Below are 20,033 nucleotides of genomic sequence, written 5' to 3'. Positions count from 1 at the left end.
TCCCATTTCCTTTCAGCCCGCTGCCACTTCAGAAGGTGGTCTGATAAACAGATCCTAAGCCAAGTGATAATCCATGCATTTTAAGGTTGTCAGTGTGTTGCATTTTCCAGAACCAGCAAAACTGATAAGCGTCCTTTCTTTGTGATCAATCCGGATCAATCAATCATTGAATTCTTCAATATCTTCTTGGTACTCCTCTCTGATACATATGCATTTTAAAGAAATATGAACAGAGAGAGAAGGCCTTAATGCAAGGTAATGGTTCTCTAATGGTGGAAATCAGGCACCAGGAGAAAGGGATTCCAATGAGATCCGAGAAGGCAAATCTGCTGCATTCATGCACACTCCCCTCTTGCAACCACCGCAGATACTGTTAATTGATCGCAGCCAAGACTGCTCAGTGCAGCGCTCCAGGCAGCCATAACCAGTCCCTTGCAGTGGGCACTCGAGTTCATCTAATCCATTTGGAAGGGGCACTTGATGAATTCTGAATGCCCTCTGGTCCTAAGGTCTGGGGTTCTGGGAGGTGTCCGGGAAGCTGTTCTCTTTACCCCTCAAATCACACTATGGCTGACCTCACAGTACCCAGCCATGCCAGGAGTGTCCAGTGGGGCTGTCAAAGGGCTTTTCAAAAGAGAAACATCTTTCTGTTCCCCAAAGGAGGACAGGGAATGGGTCTTTGAGAACTACTGTGCCAAGAAAAGCAACCAGCCCCTGTTGAAATCTGATGACTAATTAAGACCAATCCCTGCCACAGAAGAGCTCCCACATGCCGTCAGCCCTGAGGGAGCAGGCATTTCTTCCTCAGGCGCTGCCCGCAGCCCCCGCTGGACCACCACACCCGGATGCTCCATCCATCTGCTCCTTGGATGGGATTCAGGCCACCAGAATGTGAGAAAGGGACTCCCTTCCGCCCCCCTACCCTGGTGAGGAATTAGAAATAGGGAAGCCCCATGGCTGATGTTGTGTTTGCTAACGGGCTTTCTGGGAGCACTTAAATGGACGGCACAGGTGCAACAGTGAGCCAGCCACACATAATATCACCTGCTTGGCGGCCAACCCCATCCCGGCATTTCCACAGGGGCAGGAGACAGATGCCACCTGAGCCCCCGGGGATGTGCTCAGTTGGAGGGTGGGCAGGAAGGGAGGCTGTGCACCTTCCCCACCCTGCACACCCCATCACAGATCTGTCCCTTCAGAATTCAAGTTGCAGCTTCCTTCCCGGCTTCCCTTCACCTGTGGGTTCCTTCCCATTTGTTCAAGGGGGCACTGAACTGAGCGCCGACTATGCTCCAGGCCCCATTGTCCTGCCAAGGATATGGCAGACAAGGCCTCCTCCCCCAGGGAGCTCCTGTCCCTGTCCTTGCAACAGCCCTCTTTAGTCAACCCGGCTCTTCTCCAGCTCCTAACCTCCCCCCGCCCCACCGCCCCAACCTGGGACTCCCCACTTGCCTTTAGAAATAGAAAATGCAAACATAATGGGAATGCCTCACAAGACACCTTGGCAATATCTCATTTGGGTCTCAAATGAGTCAACAGGCTGCGGTTCTTAGTCAGGAGGCTGGCGCCCACTGCTGGTCTGGTAGCTGCGTGACCATGGGCCAGTCCCCCAACCTGGCTGCCCCTCCACAAAACAATGACGATAGGCCCACACTGCTCACACACAGCTGTGGCTCGCTCAGCCAACATCTGAGCACCTGCCATTGGAGACACAGACGTGCAAAATGGACAAACACGGTCCTGAATAAGACAGGATCAAGGAGCTTCTAACCTGGCTGTGGGAGACAGCTGTAAGAACAAAGAAGTATAACACCGTTGAGAAACAAAACACTGGTAGAATTCGAGCATAGTAGGGAGAGGGATTGATTAAAACCTGGATGTGCATAGCAGTGGGGATTGAAGGAAGTCATTGCATAAAGAATTAACATTTCCTGAGCTCTCGCCAGGGACCAATTCCCATATATGTAATTGCTCCTAGGATTGAAATGATGTGAACCTGCTCTCTAATAAGCTGGGGAAAGCTGTCCAGTGAAAACTATTAGGTTTATTGTTAGACCTCAGTCTAACCGAAATGGGTTGTTTTAGTTAAACTAGGCTACGTTAGGGCAGAGAACACCTCCAGGGTCTCCGAGGGTTACACCACAAAGGTTTCTTTCTTCTTCACGCAACATGCTCGCCTCAAGGTGATTCAGACCCAGTGACGCCCTCTCCATTCGTGGCCGCTCCTCCTCAAACAAAAGTCCCCTCAGCCACTGAGGCAGGAGCAGAGAGGGTTGGCCAGAGCGATCCGTGTCAATTTCACCCATGGCCAGTTGGCCAGAACAGGAACGTGGTCCCGTCTGACGCAGTGGGGCTGGTAGGCATGTGGTGGGCCTCTGTGTCTTCGACATGGGAGCCAAAGAAAAACTGCCTCCTGCAAAACCCTTTGAAGTATCACATTGGACTTTTGTCAGCTTAACGCTGTTACGAGACAGAAACTATCTGTGGATTAAATGTCTCCTAGGATGGGTGAGGGTCTGAGGGGAGGTCTCCCCTGCCAGGTGGAGGGCAAAGCAGGACAGGGTCCTATATCCCCTGAGGAGACTTGGTGACACAGCCGGAACAGCCCCAGCCAGTCCCACTAGACGCAGCCTTCTTCGACTCTTCCTCTGGTCCCGCACTCCTTTTGGCAGCTCTGCCACAGCTTTGTATTTGTTTGTTTTTCCTGCCGGGGCTTTTGCAGTATTTCTCCTAAGTGGGACAGCTACATCAATAAGTTCCATTGCATCACGAGCATGATTGAAGAGCGGAGGGCTGGCTTGCTGGCTGGGGCTTCTGGTCTGATGCACGACGCGCTCTCTCACACACACTCCCCCTCCACCACGGCTGTCTGGCCCCTCTGCCCTCTCCAGCCCTTTATCCTGCCTCCGGGCCGCCAATTCCCTTCTGCTCCAGGACCCCTGCTCCAGCCTGCCCGGTCCACACATCCATCTCCCGGAGCCCCCACCCCAGGTCCTACCCTCCTCCAGCCCAGAGCTTTCACTCAAGGCATCGCTTCCACCTAGAATATCTTTTTGCCATCTTTGTCTGTCAAAATCCTCCCCAGATACACACAAAAATGTCAACAGCAGTTATCTCGGGCTGATGAGATTACAGATTATCTTTATCTTCTTCTTTCCAATTTTCTCTATTTGGAGATTTGGGGGAAGGAGTGCATGTTATTTTTACAATCAGAAAAACACAATGAAGTCATGCTTCAAGTCCCTGCCTTCCTGGAAGGCTCCCCCATCCCTCGGTTTACACTTCTTTTTCTCCTCTGAAATTCTGTGGCTCTTGGCCCCATCACAGACTGCTTCGTAAACCAGTGAGTTTGCTGTATTTGAATGCCTGATATTTGCAAATGGTGAGCACCAGCAGAGCAGGGACCCATCATTCACATCTGCCCTACCGTCCATAGTCCTCGCATACACTAGGGCTCCAGGCAGATACTAAGTTGTGAGTGACACTCCCCGATTCCCGGGGTTCTAGGGACGGTCCTGGTGTGCCTTACATCGGTTTAGGGAGGTACAATCATAGGGAGTTAGAATGAAGGGGCCTTGGAGTGGATCCCTGCATTTATACAGACAGTTTCTGACATTTTATTTGCCCACTAATAGGGTTTTATGACTCCCACCATGTGAGCAGCCAGACTAAGGCCTAGAGAGGCGAAGAGATTTGGCCCAAAAGTCCAGAACCCACATCTCCTATTGCCCAGCCCTTGCCTTCACCACTAAACCGCAGCTGCCACTGCAAGACCTTATTAATAGCCATTTCTCCCCCCAGTCAGCATCTGGACATGGCTTGCCAGGTTAATAATTTGTTCATTAGGCACCTAATGAATTACTTGTTAATTGCTAACTTGATGAACAGCCAGCAGTCCCCATCTGCCTGGAGAAACGGCGGCGACCAACCAACCACACAAGGGCCAGCCAAGCCCCAGCCACCCGAGAGCAGGAGCTTTCGGCCAGAGGGTGGCGGTGGCGGCTCCCAGGAGACAAGCCTGGCCTGGCTGGCACCCTGAGCACGGGCAGGACACCCGCAGGAAGTTCGCTGCAAATGTCCAGAGCAGCCCGGGTTGGCATCCCCTGAACTGCTCTAGCCCCCCCGCCCCACAAAACCTCCCCTCGTGATTCTCTTTCAGTTTTATTTTCTCTGTGCACCCACCGCTGGAAGTCAGCACAACTCAATTTAAACTCCGCCTATACACACAGAATTAGATGCCAATGTGCTTTCTCTGAATGCCGGTCTTCCATCCCCATCCTGAAGGCAGCAACTCTATCCTCTCAGACACTAAGCTTGCTGAGAGTGCAAACCACCTCTTTCTTCTTCATGCTGGTGTCTCCTGTCCACCCAGCGCCCACCTCACTGAGTGGTCATTAAAGGCATGAATGCTTTGTACTTTTCTCTGTAAGTCTACCTCAGTCTGCTCAGGCTGCCAGAACAAAATGCCACAGACTACAAACCTTAAGGAACAGGCATTGATTGTCTCACGGCTCTGGAGGCTGCAAGTTCAAGATCAAGGTGCTGGCTGGGTTGGCTCCTGCCCAGACCTCCCTGTTTGATCTGCAGGTGGCCGCCTTCTCCCTCGGTCCTCACACAGTCTCCCCTCTGGTGCCTCTGTGTGGGACTAAATGTCCTCTTCTTATTAGGACACCCTTAAAAAATTGGATGAGGGCCCACCCTAATGGCCTCATTTTAATTAATTACCTCTTTAAAGACTTATTTCCAAATACAGTCACATTTTGAAGCCCTGAGTGTTAAGACTTCACCCAGGAATTTGGGGGGTGGGGCGGTGACACAATTCAGCCCATAACAACCCTCCCCTCAGAATGCCTACCTCTGTGCCAGGCACATATTAAATATTCCCTACATGCCCCAGAACTGATAGGCATTCTGTTTTCTCCGGAGAAGGGCTCCTCTCTGTGGCTTGGGCTCCCAGTCCTGCAGAGGTCCCTGAAAGATTCTAGCATTCAAGGCGAACCCCCTTGGTCATGTCGGCTCCGAAATCCTCACAGCTCTGTCATTTTCGGAATCATTTCAGAGCAGCACTGAACAGAAAGGATGATTTTTTACATTTGCATAGCAATTTTGTTTTATCAGAGCATGTTCCCATTTCTTCCTTCCAGCACTGCTGCAAGGGAGGAAGAGGAAGTTTATGGTGTCCATCCTAGAAACAAAGAATTGAATTAATGACTTTCCCAATCAAGCTAAGCCCCTGTGACTTTCCTTCCCAGAGTCCTTCCTCTCGAGCCCCCGGGGTAGGACCCGCCTTGGTCATTTTCTTCTCTGTGTCTGCACACCCAGGCCAGGGCCAAGTCACAGAGGAGATGCTCGGGGAAGGTTTGACGTGAATGATAACAGAGCTGCCAGGAAAGCCCCCACGCAGAGCAGCAAGAGGCTGTAAAGTCAGAACTGACCGCCTCACCACTCCCCTCGCCCCCACCAAGCACCCCCAGGCAAAACCATCCTTAGGGCCCAGCAGATGGCTGGCTTTGGTGTCTGAGGATCTCCCCCCTCCCCCACCCCCACAGCCCAGCTTTTCAGTTAAGGCCCTGAAGGCCAAGGTTAAATTGAAAATGAGTCTGGGAAATAATATATCTATTATCACTTTCACACTGCTCCCAGGAACGATAAGGAAAACGTGTTTACAGTACAATCGCAAAATGATTTCACATATTATTTATTTTTATCCTTTATATCACAGGTATTTTTAGAAACTGCCTCAAATCCACTGTGGAACGAAACAGGGTATGAATTTTAAAAATACACTATTTCATTTCATCCTCAGAACAATGCTTCGAAGCGGATTTAGAAGGATATCATGATACCCATTTGACAGATGAGTAGAGCAAGAGAAGAGATGGACTATTTGCCCCAAGTCATTCAGGGAGCAGATTAATGAACCAGACCTTCACTCACACACCAGGCCACTTTCCTGGAGTGACTGGATTGGGGTGGGAAGAACCCTGAGGAGTAGACAAGGAGAGCCGCCTTCTGAGGGCAGGACAGAAGAGAAAGGTCAGCATGAGCTGCTGCCAGATTCCAGCTGCAGATTTATCTTCTTTGGTAGATGCCATTGTTAAACAACTTGTATCTGAATGACTTCCGCTGCAGTGCGGACTCCCCAGCCCCCACAGGCCCCACCGTGCCCTGATGCACCAACCCCCAGCTGTCCCAGTCCACGTGGCCATCAGGACACTCAAGGTCTTTGGAATTGGCAACCCCTTTGGTCTTTGCAAAAGACCCCTTTGGTCTTTTCCCAGCATCTTGGCAATGGGCTTCCTGGAGCAGCCTCACAGATGTCAGGGGTGGGAGAGAACTTCAGGGATGACGCAGAGCTCGGAAAGGGGAGTGGAGGAGCAGCACATGCAAACCGCTTGCCCCTTCTCACTCAGCAACATGATTCTGCCAAGGTCAGACAGACCCTGCCCCGGTGCCCTAAGCCCCAGATGCTGCTTCTCCTATAGTCCTGGGCATAAGCGGACCCCACATTTTTTATTTTCCTGATCATCTTCTAATATGTGGTATGCAGTAGGCACAGAATTAACAAACCATGATCTGTCACCAGCTCAGCTCAAAAAGGAGAATTTGTGAGCCCCGTGGTCTCCCTCGAAAGCCAAATAAGAAAGGCATGTAGCAGATGACACAACCCCCTCCGCTGATGAGCACAGGTCCCCAAATCCAAACAGGTCCCTGTTTCTGTCTTAACTCTGGACTCAGGGAGTGGAAATGAGCCACAACATAGGGTCTTCTCCACACCTCCTCACCAGGTATGTCGGTCTCTAGCTTGGGAAGAGTCACGCTCTCCTTTCCCCCGCCTCCCCTAATTGTTCTAGAACCTTTAAGTTGCTCCTTTGTCCCATACTGATGTCCCTAGTCTCTTCAAGTCCCTCCCTCCCCAGGCAGAGTCCTTCCTGGGCATGTGCTGCCCGCATAGATCAAAACCTACAAGCACTTGGTGCCAGCTCCTTGGCACGACGAGGATATAAAAGGAATGGGCTCTGGGGGTGCAGGAACATGGCACATTCCAACGGGGCTAGGGGAACAGAACCATCAGAGGAGCTGTCACTCAGAGACCCAGTCTCAGCAGGACCAGAGCAGTGTCAAGGACCCAGGAGAATGTCATCCAAGGAGGGGGGCTATGTGCACTGAGGGGCATCTAGTGCCGCTCATGCCCTGGGGACCAGTCTTGGGGGCTAGGAGGAGCCCCAGCAAGCAAGCAACCCATGGGAGAGAAGAGGGCCCTGGAAAGCCACCAGGCCTCTCCTCTAGACATCAGGGGAGGGGGCTGCCTCTTGATAGCCTTGCCAAAATACTTGACACTTCTGTCCTCTCTGGGAAATCCATTTCCAGATCCCACTGGCTTTGGGGGCAGGACTATGACTAGCCTCTCCTGGGCCCCAAGAGAGGGGTGGAACAGCATGCCGAGAGCAGTACAGTCCCAAGCCCTCAGCAGGGAGAGGACAGAGGACACACTTGCAGCCACGTCCTTGGAAGTCATTAGGGCCCCCAAGGAGGGTCGTCCTGGCAATGTCCTCCAGGGCAGTTCACACTCTGCCTCTCACCTCCCCCAGAGCAGAAACTAGAGCTGGCCTCCCTCAGAGGTGGCCTCACAGAGCCCTGCACACAGCTGGTCATAACCTCAGCCTGCTCTGCAGGAGGTCTGGGCTGAGGTTGGCCAAGGGCAGGTCTCCTTAGGGCTCCAGTCCTGTCCAAGATCTCAAGCCAGGAGACCTTTACTTTCTGCTTCTCCAGCTCTTAGAGAACTTGGGGCAGGTTTTCCCAGGCTGGACCTTACCAATCGTTGAGTGTCCCTCCAGGGATAAAATCCCCAAAACACCTCTCCCTGGCAACCACTAACCAAACTCATTGTCAAGGACCCAGGAATGGGGAGTGCCTCCGGTCCTCCACCCAACTGGAGCATCTGTGGGGTTGGGGAGTAGCTCTTATCTCCATTGTGCATAAGCTTTATATTCCCAAAGTCCTGGGCCTTGCCAAGGGCTCTTCAAATGCCAGTGACCCGGAGGACCTCCTGCATGCGAACCTCACCTCCCTCCCCACAGGCTGTCCTAACAGCTAGTTTCTGCAGGACTGAATGGAGATCTGCTCCTCTACCCCCATCCAAGGGCACTCATAGCAGAGTCTGGCTTAGTTTTTCTCCTGTTTTGTTTTCTTTCACTTTTTAAAAAAATAATTACAGACTCACAGGAAGTTGTAGAAAGTACAGATCCACCTCCGACTTTCCATGCAGTTTCCCTGAATGGTTACAATTTACATAACTATACGACAATAACAAAACCAGGAAACTGATGAGGTACAGTGACACAATGTGTGTATGCCGTTCCCTGCCTTTTTCTCTCATGGGTGTTGATTCATGGAACCAGCACTGCAATCAAGATACAGAACTGTTCCATCACCACAAAGGTCACCTCCTCTACCTCCTCCCCCTCAAATACCATGCCCCCCCTCCCCTCCCTACTCTCAGGCTGTCACTCATCTGTTTTCCATCTCAAGAAGCGAGTCATTTCCAGTCTGTGCCCCCCACGGCGTTAGTGGGCATGGAAAGCCCCTTCAGAAACTGGGCAAAACCCAGCTGAGAAAAGGACTGACGAGGACGGCAGGCCTGGGACAGAAGTGACTCAAGGCACCAGGAGCCCAGCCTCACGTGGATTCAGACAGCCCACACACCTGGAGCCCGTGAGCTGCAGATCAGTTCTCCCCGGCCCATGCCGGGCCCTCGTGTCCCCTTGTGCTTCTGTGCCTCTTGCTACCCAAACGGCACCCCTACCTGCCTGGTCCACGCTCCCTAGTGAGCTCCAAAAAGCAGCTGCTCTCTGCTGCCCCCATCAGGCAGTTTCTGCTCAATGTGTCCCAGCCACCCAATTTTAATTTGAAATCCTGCTTCCCCAAACTGTACCTACATAATTCATTTTTATTACCTAAATATAGGGCTTAATATTTGTTCCTATTAAATTTCATCTTGTTTGTTTCAGGCATCATTTCAGCTTATCAGGTTGTTTTCAAGCCCTCAGCTCTTTCGCCGGACCTCAATTATCCTTTCTAACTGTCATCTAAAAATTTAATAATCCTGCTCTCTGTGTCTTCACCCGCATCATCAATGAAATCATTGAGCTGAAGAGGGTTTAGGGCTGAGTGCTATGGCTCCACACTTGGAGTCTCCCTTCTAGCCCGAGATTTGAGATTTAAGCCATCTCCTTTAGGCACACTATGGGCCCACCCAAGGGCACTACCAACGAAAGATCATCTTTTGTCATTTCTTCACAAGGCTGTCATGAGCGATTTTAACTTGTGAGTTCAAAGACTGACCAGCCCAAGTAGCTAGGTCTCATCAGCCTCTACATATAAAATGTGGTCACATTTCCTTTCCCAAGTTAGTATGGCTTTGAGTCCCCACCCACTTAACCAAGGATCTGATTGCCAAAAATTCCCAGGAATTCCCAGGGTTGTATAAACTTGTCTAAAACTGCTGCTATCTGCAAAGAAAGCAGAAACTTGGAGGCGAGGCCTCCTCACTGGCCTTGCCATAGAAGTCAGTCTGACTTGCAGGGACTACGATAGCCCTCCAGGGTGAGAAAGAAGATACCACATCTACTCAGGACCCCAAGTTTTGCAGTATTAATGGTAAGTGTAAAGCTTTTCCCAGGCCCCCAGTGTTCTAAATTTGCCCTGGGCCCCTACGGAATCCAGAGCCACCTCCCCACCCCACCCACACATACATCCCCCTGCCTCGTGCTAATGGTCTTAGAGGTCTGGGCCCAGGGTCCCACTGCCCTTTATCTACTGGTGAGGTGCCCCCGGGGAGCCATGCTGCTCCTGCCTGCCTATGTGCCTTAGATGTAGCCATCCAATGTGGCAATATGGCCATGGGGTCCGCTTCCCCGGTCTCTCTGGGGACCACCCCATTCCTGCATGTTTTCAGGATAAAAATAGAGACTTGTGAGAGGGAGAGCCCACAAGGCCGCCCACCCTGCAGTACCTAAGTCCCACGGGCACATGGACAATATGGGGAGAAGGAGAACTCCCAACTGCCAGCCCCCACCCTCCGCTGAGCAAAAGCGCCCCACCACACTGATTATCAATCCAACAGCTGTCAAAAGGAAGGAAAGGAGGTGGGTTGATCTGCTTTGTTCTAAGTGAACTCATGCTGGCTTCTAGCAATCACCTTTTCTTTTCCAAGAACTCACAAATCATCAGTTTTAGTCATCTGTTTTGGGATTTTGCCAAGAATCAACACTGAAATTACTGAATAATCATTTCTAGAATCAGGAAAGGTTCCAGGCTCTCTGGGCCTGATGAATGAGTAAGATACTTACGTGGGAGCCAGGCTTCTCCAAGCCCTGCCAGCTATGGCTTGCCTCTCACTCACCATCATGGTCACACGTGTGCACACTCAAGCAAAGCATCCCCCCCCACCCAGAACTACACAGAGAGGACCCCGCAACCCCTATAACATGGACCTGCCATCCAGTACAAAGACCCCAACGTCAAGGTCCCTGACTCTTCCCCACCTTTTCTTTTGTTTGCCTCATTCAGAATGGCTCTGTCCCCTCACGCCTCCCCACCAGGTAACAGACGTCTTCATAGCTCTGTAATTGTGGCCGACTGAGTAACCATGTGATCGCAGGGAAAGGGGAGCCAGGCGTGCGGAAGGTGCTCGGCAGTCTCTGACCCATGCCGCAAACACACCTCCATCTGTCAGCGGTGGCCCTCCCTGCATGGGGAGTTGATGGAGCGTTGACTGCCAGTTTGCTAACGTCCTTGTCTGCGGACGCTGCAAAGACACGGTTTTCTGTGGAGGAATTCTGAGGCTTAGACTCAAGTCTTCTCAGAATTATAGTAATTAAAGTTGAGACAAGCAGCACGCCAGAGCCCTTCCTTAACCTGTCATTTCTGGGCTAACGACAGGACTTCAGCTTCAAGGTCACGCTGTCCTCCTCTCAGATGCCCTCTCTTTTTCCTGCCTGCCCATTCTCTCTTCTCCAAGCCAGGCCTCACACAGGGAAGAGCCCAAGCTTCCCTAGTCACAAAGGAGAGGCCAACCATGTTCCCTGGGAAAGCAGACACCTTCGAAATTCAGCTCATGGGAACCAATTGAGTCCTACTGGGCTCATTCATCTAGGCCTTGTTGGCGGGGGTGGGGGTTGCGGGGGAAGCTGGGTCAGAGACAACATCAGAACTGGAAGAGAGGCAACCCAAGAAACAGACTCTTAACTATAGGGAACAAGCTCATAGTAACCAAAGGGGAGGTGGCAGGGATGGGTGAAACAAGGCACGGGCGTCTGGGAGCCCTTGTTATGATGAGCACAGGGTCTTGGACAGAAGTGATGAATCACTAGATTCTATGCCTGAAGCTAATATAACACAATATGTTAACCAGCCGGAATTTAAATAAAAACTTCAGGGTAGGGAAGGAAAGAACAGCAGCTGTGAGCTGCAGGAAACCAGGCACATATCCTAGCCTAACCCAACCCTGACCCTCAACACTAACCTTTAACCCTAACCGGTACCCTAACCCTAACCCTAAACCTCACACTCTGGAGAGAACTCTTAGCTGCAGGTCACCAGGCACACAACTTCACCCTAACCCTGACCCTGACCCTCACGGTAACCCCACTCCCAGCCCCCACCCTCACCCTAACTCCCACCCCCCACCCTCACTCTGGCCCTCACCCTGACCCTGACCCTAACCTAAACTCTAATCCTAAATCTGAAGGGGGAAAAGGAACTTGTGAGATATATATATAGATTAGATATAGATATAGATATAGATATATAGATATATGATATGATATATGTGTATATAAAAAGGAATATTACTCAGTCATAAAAAGTTACAAAATCTCCCATTTCCAATGGCATACATGGGGCCAGAGAGTATTTTGTTAAGTGAAATAAGTCAGTCAGAGAAAGACAAATACTATATGATTTCACTCATGAGTGGAAATTAAGAAATGAAACAAATGAACAAAGGGGAAAGAAGAGAGAGAGAGAGAAGAGACAAACCAAGAAACAGACTCTTAACTCTAGAGAAGAAACTGATGGTCACAGAGGGGAGGCGGAGGGGGGATAGGTGATGAGGATGAAGGAGGGCACGTGTGAGGAGCAACAGGTGTAGTATCAAAGGGTTGATCACCATATTGTACACCTGAAATGAATATTATTACACTGTATGTTCACTGGAATTTACATACATACATACATACTTGAAAAGAAAAAAACTGGAAGAAACCTCAAATATCATCCAGACCTGCTAATTCCACAAATGAGGAAACCAAGGCTCCAAAGAGAGATCTGTCTTGTTCAAGTTCAGTTTGAACGGTCACAGAGCCAGGATGCAACCTCCGTTCTACCAGTCCTGGTTTATTCCCCTATCCCAGGGCTGTTTATTGAAACCAGCATTGTGCTAGGTGCTTTACCTAATTCTTTCTACTTTTCACAGCCACTCTTTGAGGTATCATTATCCTCATTCGTGGGTTGAGAAAAGGGACTGGTTTGCCCAACAGCACACAGACAGAAAGTGGCAGATGAGGAATTCAAGCTCGTGAAGCCATCCTCTTTCATAAAGATCTATCAAGGGTGGACAGAAGCAAGTCTAAGTGGGTTTGTGAACACATTAGAGTGTCCCAATGGGAGAAACCCTAAAAACTACCTCGTGAAACGTCATCTCAACGTGTTCTTCACAATACGGACAAGTAAGGATCCCACGTGGCCAAATGTCGACAGACACAGTGCCAAGAAGGAAAGATGCACCTGAGTACAAAAGACAAAGCAAAGTTTCATGGAGGAGGTGTGCCTGGAGCTCAATCTCCACGGTCAGGTAGCAGGGGCCTGGGGTGGGGGGCGGGGAACGTGTTGGGGGCAGGGGGCATGGGCAGGATCTGGAAAAGCAGATGAAAACAGGGAGGACCCGGGCATCATGGCATCTCAGGGAAGACCTAGTAAGAATCACAAGCTTCCCTTGGGTATTGGTGACTATGTGTATGGGAAAGAGAAGGAACACAGACTCCCAACACAGCTCGCAGATGGCTGCCAGCCCCTCCCCTTCTCCAGGCCGTGTCCTGGAGTAACTGGAGGATGGTGCAGACCTCAGAGAAAGTGACAGGATTACTCTGCTCCTAGGGTACTTGCTCCAGACACCACACTCCTACCCAAGCTCTTGGGAACTTAAGAGGCTTAGCAGAGAGACACCAGAGGAGCGGGGGTGTGGGGTGGGAGCAGAATGTGGCTGTGCTTGTAGGGAAGATGGCCCAAGACAGTTGGGGCATGGGGCAGAGGTGGGACCTCTCATTTGTGCCCTTAGGCTAGCAAGACAAAGCCTGCCTGCAGGTGGAAGGGCACTGCAGGAGGTGACAATAGCCATGTCATCATCAGTTGAGTTATACCAGCTTTTTGGCCGTTTTTCTTTGTGAAACAAAGATGATAATAGTATGCACTGCACAGATAGGTTGTGAGAATTAAATGAGATGCAAAGTACCTGGTCGAGTTGCTGGCACATAATCAACACACAATAAATGTTAGATTTTTATTATTGTTTTTATTTCTAATCTTGATGAAAAATGTATTATTTTCACACTGTTCTAAAACTACGAGAACCGTGAGTTAGGTCCCACCAATTTCCTTGCAGAAATCATGTACTTTGAACAGTTCTATTACATTTGTGTTATTCGAACAAAAATTTCCCTTCTTAGGCAAGTCGGGAGGAAAGTGTTTCCTCCGCCACCTCAAGGCCATGTTTCTGCTCATAAACCACTTTTTCATTTCAAGGTGATTTCTGACTTCTCCTTGTCACATGCTCATAGTATAATTCTGAGGTCAGCAGGGCAGATATTGTTATACTTCCTTTATTAGACCCTGAAACTCATGGCAAAGGAAGTGTGTTGTCTGGACCTAAACCCAGATCCCCAATGCCTCCCTCGGCCCTCAGTCCGGCAACACCGAGCACAGTTGTCTCGGCAGGCTGCCTCCCGGTCTGCCCCAGCATGCACAGGTGTTCCTGTTTGTGACCTGCCCCTGACCTTCACTGAATCCTAATCTGTCCCAGGCTTCAGCCAGACAGGATCTTCACCTGGGAATTAGATGTTCAGAATCCCGAGGGGGTTGGAATCATATAAAAAGCTAATAAGATTATTCTTTAGAAAGGAGCATAACGCAGAGATGTTTTTCCATCCCACAAGGGCTTCTGGTCCCCAAACCTGCTATTCCCAGCTCCACCACCGTCCCCAAGCCCTGTTCAAAACCAACTCCTTTCCTTGCAGGTCCTGTTTCCAGAAAGACAGTCAGGCTTACCTTGGTACCATCGCTCAGGCAGGAGGGTGCCCAGCTGGTGATGTTCTGATTGGTCAAAGCCCATTTTCATCTAGGGGTCAGAGATATTCCAGATCGGAGCTATTTGGAGTATCACTCCTGCCTGTTTCCTATTTCCCATTACCCACATAGGGCCCCTCTGCACAGGTAGGCTAACCCCAAACATGTAGGCTTATCCGCCAAGGTCTTGCTCAGGCTTCTCTCCTAGGATGACTTTCCCTTACTGATCCAGCTCCTACCCCTCCTCCAGGACCCTGGTCAAGGGGCTTTTCCTACAGGAAGCATCCCTAGACCCATCCCTGGGCCCCAGCGTTTACCACCACTTTCTAGCTCCCTAAAGTCCTACCATATCAACTCATTTTTTTTTTCAAACTGCAGACTCATTAGAGGGTCATGAAAATCAATTCAGTGGGCCACAATGAGCATTCTTCAACAGAATTAAATAGAATACGAAAAATCAGAATATGTTGCCAGTGATATTGATCCCATCCCTACACATACATGTTGCATTCTAATGAAATGTAAACTGTATTTTTCACTGTGAGTTGCAATCAAAACTTTTTGAAAAACATTGTATATTAGTGCTTTCGAGCCTCAATCGCCCCACAAACTTATAATCTGCCTAATTTCTCCACCAGAGAGTCAGGAGGGAGGTGGCCAAGAGTGAGAGGGGAGTCACACTAGAGCCACTCCCACCTAGGAGAGAAGGCTCCTGTCCCCCAGCTGGCATAGGTAAGGAGAGGACAAGCCCCTGAGGACAGGGACTTGGCCTCTCCACTTGCCTCTTTCCCCAGCACCAGGAATCATATAGCAGGAGCTCAAAAGTGTTGGTGAATGAATCATGCAGGTCAGGCTAGATGACTCTGTGATAACAAAAAAAGAAACTCCCCATGGCTTAACATGGCTTGCTTCCCACTCATACAAATTTCACCCTGGGTCAGGTGCCCTCCAGGCAGGGGCTCAGACATCTAGGCTGCTTGCATCGTGTCACACTGCCTGCTGGGTCAATGCAGGGATTTCAGGTAGCCATGGAGGGGAAGACAGAGCTAGAATGCTGTGCGCAGGGCAGTGTGTCGGGCCCCCTCCCGGCCATTGGCCAGGGCTTGCCACATAAATCCCCCCAGCTGCAAGGAGGATGGGAAATGCGGAGAAGCACACAGATATCTGAGGGGAAATCAATGTCTCTACCACAGTGCTGCATGAGACAAGTCGCCTTGTGATGATGCTTAACTCTGTGTATTACCTCCCCTCCTTGGCCACCCAGTGGTTCCTTCCACGGAACTTGTGGGGGTCTGCTCTAAAGTTGGTGCTATGCTGACCTTTGGAAATACCTAGATGACTAGAACCACGTCCTAGTTTGGATTACCCTGGAAGAGCACCCTGGGCCAAGGACCAATGTGGCTAACCAGGGAGGTCCCGGGAACACCAGCGATGTAGAGGGCAGTGGTCCAGAAGTGTGTCTTACTAAGCCTGCGACCTCAGTGTGTGTCTGAAGCTCAAGCCCACAGAGAAGTTCTAGGAAACAGTGTGAATCACACCTCCAAATTACCCCCACTTAAGGACTGGGGGATTGGAGGCACCAGCCCACTCCCATGAGCCAGTCAAGACATCCTCACCCCCTTGCCAGATTCTTGCTTTTCAGGCTCTCGTATCCAGCAGTGGCCACATAACCCAGTTCTGGCCAGAGAGAAGGGAGAGGAGGTCTGTTGGAGAAGGTTCTGAGCCAGCATTTGCTTTCCCGAGTGAAAGAACAGATGTATTTGTGGCTATCCCTTTCCTTCCTCTTGCCCTGAATGCAAATGTGATGCCTAAAGCCACTACAGCCATCTTGCGACCACCAGGTGGGGAGCCAGACAACAGAACGCCAACCAGCTAAGCATGGCAGAACGGGAAGGGAGAGCAAACCTGGGATTCCAACGGCGCTATTAAATAGCCGAATGTCTGGCAATAGCCTGTCTTCCTCTCGCAGGAGAAATAGAAGGTCCTACAGATTGAGGCTGTGCTTGCGTCAGTGTCCTACACGTGCCTCTCAACGCCATCCTAACCCACCCAAGTGGGAGGTTCAGATGGAGGCAGCTCTGCACTGGAAATCATGCCCAGGGCTGGGGGGTGGCCTGGTCTGGCCAGAGTTCGGGAGCACCCTATGGATTGGCAGGAAGGAGGCTGAGGAGGATGGTCCAGACCGGGCTGTAAAAGGCCTATTTTGCCACACAAAGGAGAGGTTTACGGAGCTCCAAACAAGGAAGCAACAGCACTGTGCTGGAAAACGACATCGATCCTGTAAAGGAAGAGCCTGTCACCCCGAGAGACAGAGACGATCTCTGAGTAACGCCCAGGACGATTTGGCTTCCCAGCTCCCACTACTACATTCACATGTCATACGTGTTGACTTGGATGGCAGTGAAGTTAGCCCAGTTATTTTTGTGATACACACTGCTTCAAACAACTGCTAGGGGGTTCAGAAAGGTCTCAGCCACGCCTCTGGCTCTGCCCCATCCCAGCCGATGGCCTCAGCCACATCCATCCCTGGTCACCTGCACAAGGCAAGTGGAGACACGGCTCTCACTCTTGGCAGTGATCCTGGGGACTGTGGCTGATGGCATCCAGCAGCCGGGAGAGGGCTCTGGGGCTCCCTCCTCTTTGCTCCCACAAAACAGGCAGGGGAAGTTGCTGGGACAGCTTTATCAAGCAGAGAAAATGGGGCCGTAGTTATGCCACCCCAAGCCTGACCGGAGAAAGAAAAACCACAGAACAAATACACATATTTCTTCGGAGCCCTCAAATCACCCAGGTCCCAACCTAGATCTTTCTCTACGTGTAACAGATATGTAAGTTTCTGGGTTTGTGTTTGATTTTGACTCTTCCAACTACTTTTTTCAAAACCAAGGGTGAGGGGAGAAGGGAAATCAAATGCTTTCTCCTGTCACATTCAAATAAAGAATGATCAATTAACTCCCCAAATTGGGTATGACGTGAGGAGACCCACAAAGAGGAGGCTCTAGACTCTATGTTCATACACCCATCAGGACTGCAGTCTTAAATTATATTTGACATTTAATTAAAACTCCAAGGCAGTGAAGTCAAGAGCTGAACTGCTACATTTCTAGAAAAGGAGCTGCTCTTTAGGATGGATTCATTTATCTCCTGTCACCAAAGGCATCAACACCCACCCCCTACCACCACCCCCTGCACCCCCGCCCAGCCCCACTCACAACTGCCAGGAAAAACACAACAGAGGCAGTGACTGGCCGAAGGGACCCTCCTTGGCCGCCCTCCCCTCACCGGCTCACGCTCCCTCCGACTCCATGATGGCAGAAGAGAACTGATCCGTCCCAGGTTCTAAGTCACCTAGAGCCAAGGCCCTTCCTGGCCACCTGCAGTGCCCTACCCCCAGTTCCCACTCATGGCCTTTCCTAAACATAGCACTTTTACCTGTCCAAAGACAGGAAGGTTTTCGCCACTGAGCATTTCTTCCTTCTTTCCTTCCAACCATCCTTCCCCTATTCCCTCCCTCTTTCCCTCTTCCCTGAAGAAGTTCTGCCTTCAGAACCCCTGAAGAGTCTCCATGTTTTAGGGGCGCCTAGGTGACTCAGTCGGTTAAGCAGGCGACTCGTGGTTTCGGCTCAGGTCATGATCTCAGTGTCGTGGGATGGAGCTGGTGATGGGCTCCATGCTCGGTGGGAAGCCTGCTTGGGAATCTCTCGCCCTCTGTCCCTCCCCCCACTGTTTAAAATAAATCACCTTAAAAAAAAACTTCACATTTTAGGGCTGTGCTCAATCTGATGGGACACGAAGATTCCTGACCTGTTGATCCTTGGGTGGAAACCACAGAACTCGTGAAATGCTGACTGTGGGCACTAGATGTAATGAAACTGAATAGTTCCCACTGGCGAGGGCTCCAGACGGCAGGAGCTTTGGGGTGGGAGGAAGGAGAGACTCGAGTGTGTAGGAAGGGTTTCGGGGAGGAACCAGGACTTGTGCTGGGCCCCAGATACTGACAGGATTTAGAAAGATAGGAGGAGAGGAATTCCGAAAGACAGAACAGCGTATGCAAAGGTCTGGAAATGAGAAATAGTGAGACAGCTTTCTGCTGGAGGCTCCGTTAGAAGGGTTCTAGAACACACAGGGTGGGAGAAGCCCGGAGACAGGAGCTAGTGCATGCCAGCTGTGGGGTCCACGCTTCCTCTGGGATCCTGGAACCCTGCAGGCCCTGGTGGGAATCTGGGGTGTTGGTGACTGGAAACCCGCAGTAGACTGAGACTGTGTTGCTTTCTGATGTGGCTGGAGCAGGTCTGTGTAGCCTTGGGCAGTTTGCCTCTGCTCAGAGCCAGAATGTCTTCCCTCTGTGAAACAGGGAAGAATTCCCCCAGCCTACCTTTCAGGACCAGGTCGGTGCCAAATGAAACCATGTACCAGGTTTGGGGAGACAGGGAGTGTCCCCGGATGCTTCCTCTGCTTTGAGGTATCAGATCACATGATGCTTCCCTAATACAGACCACAGCCCCAGGACAGGATCAAGACCCAGTAGCAATGACGCAAATACACATAAATCTCATTCTGCTAAACACAGAACATTTCATAGCCCCCAGACTCGCCTGTTCACAATTTCATCCCCAGAAGGTTTAGGCAGCAACAAAGGCACAGCCCACTCAGGCTTATGTCTGACCCAGCAGGAAGAAATTACTGAGCACTGGAAGTGACAGAAACCGCAGACAGAGGGACAAGAGCTTAGGAGAAAGTAAGCATGTCATCTCAGAGTTCAGAATAGCCCAGAAAGAGAACAATAGTACAGTCCCTTAGAGAAAAGGTGACTACAACCCTATGACCAGACGCTCCAGAGGGGAGACAGCTGGAGAAAGACGACTCGCAGTTCCTAAAGACACGATTCTCACTATGTGATTGCAAAGTATTCCAGCAGGGAAGAGAGAGGAGAGAAAGCTAAAGAACGCAGGACCAATCTCGGCCACACTAGCAGGGCTTCCGCAAGAAAGCAGCCTTACCAAGCTCCTGTCTCCGTCTACGTCATGGAGAGTGACCTCTGCCCTAAAAGTCCAGTTTCAGTCACATCACTCCCCAGCTCTAAAATGTTCATGGCTTCCTCTTTCACTGTGAATGGCCTGTCCAACGAGGCCCTGGCTCACCCTCCCAGCCATAGCTCCATGCTCACTCCCGTCACAGATGCCCTAGCCGGGTACGGACGGGCTACAGTCCACAGGCCACGTGCAGCTCACCACCTATCTTTGTTCCTCCCACAAGCTAAGAATGGTTTTTGCATTTTTAAATGAGGGCGGTGGGGTGAAATCAAGAGAATAATATTTCATGACACATAAAAATAATACATGTTCAAATCTCAATGTTCACAAATCAAGTTTTATCGGCACACAGCCACACTCATTTGTGCACATACTACCCACACTGGTTTACTAGGACTGCTGCAACAAAGAGCAAAGTACCACAGTCTGGAGGGCTTCGTCAACCGACACTCATTTTCTCACAGTTCTGAGGCTGGAAGTCCAAGATCAATGTTCTGGCAGGGTTGTTTTTTCTGAGGCCTCTCTCCTTGGCCAGTAGACAGCCATCTTCTCACTGTGTCTTCACGTGGCCTTCCCTCTGTACATGTCTGGGTCCAGATTTCCTCTTCTTACAATGACACCAGTCATATTGGATCAAGGCCCACCCTACAGACCTCA

The sequence above is a fragment of the Lontra canadensis genome, unplaced genomic scaffold (genome assembly GCF_010015895.1).
Source record: "Lontra canadensis isolate GAN:19392208 unplaced genomic scaffold, GSC_riverotter_1.0 scaffold10, whole genome shotgun sequence".
In the NCBI taxonomy this organism is placed as follows: Eukaryota; Metazoa; Chordata; class Mammalia; order Carnivora; family Mustelidae; genus Lontra; species Lontra canadensis.
Note: the sequence above shows the minus strand (reverse complement) of the source record.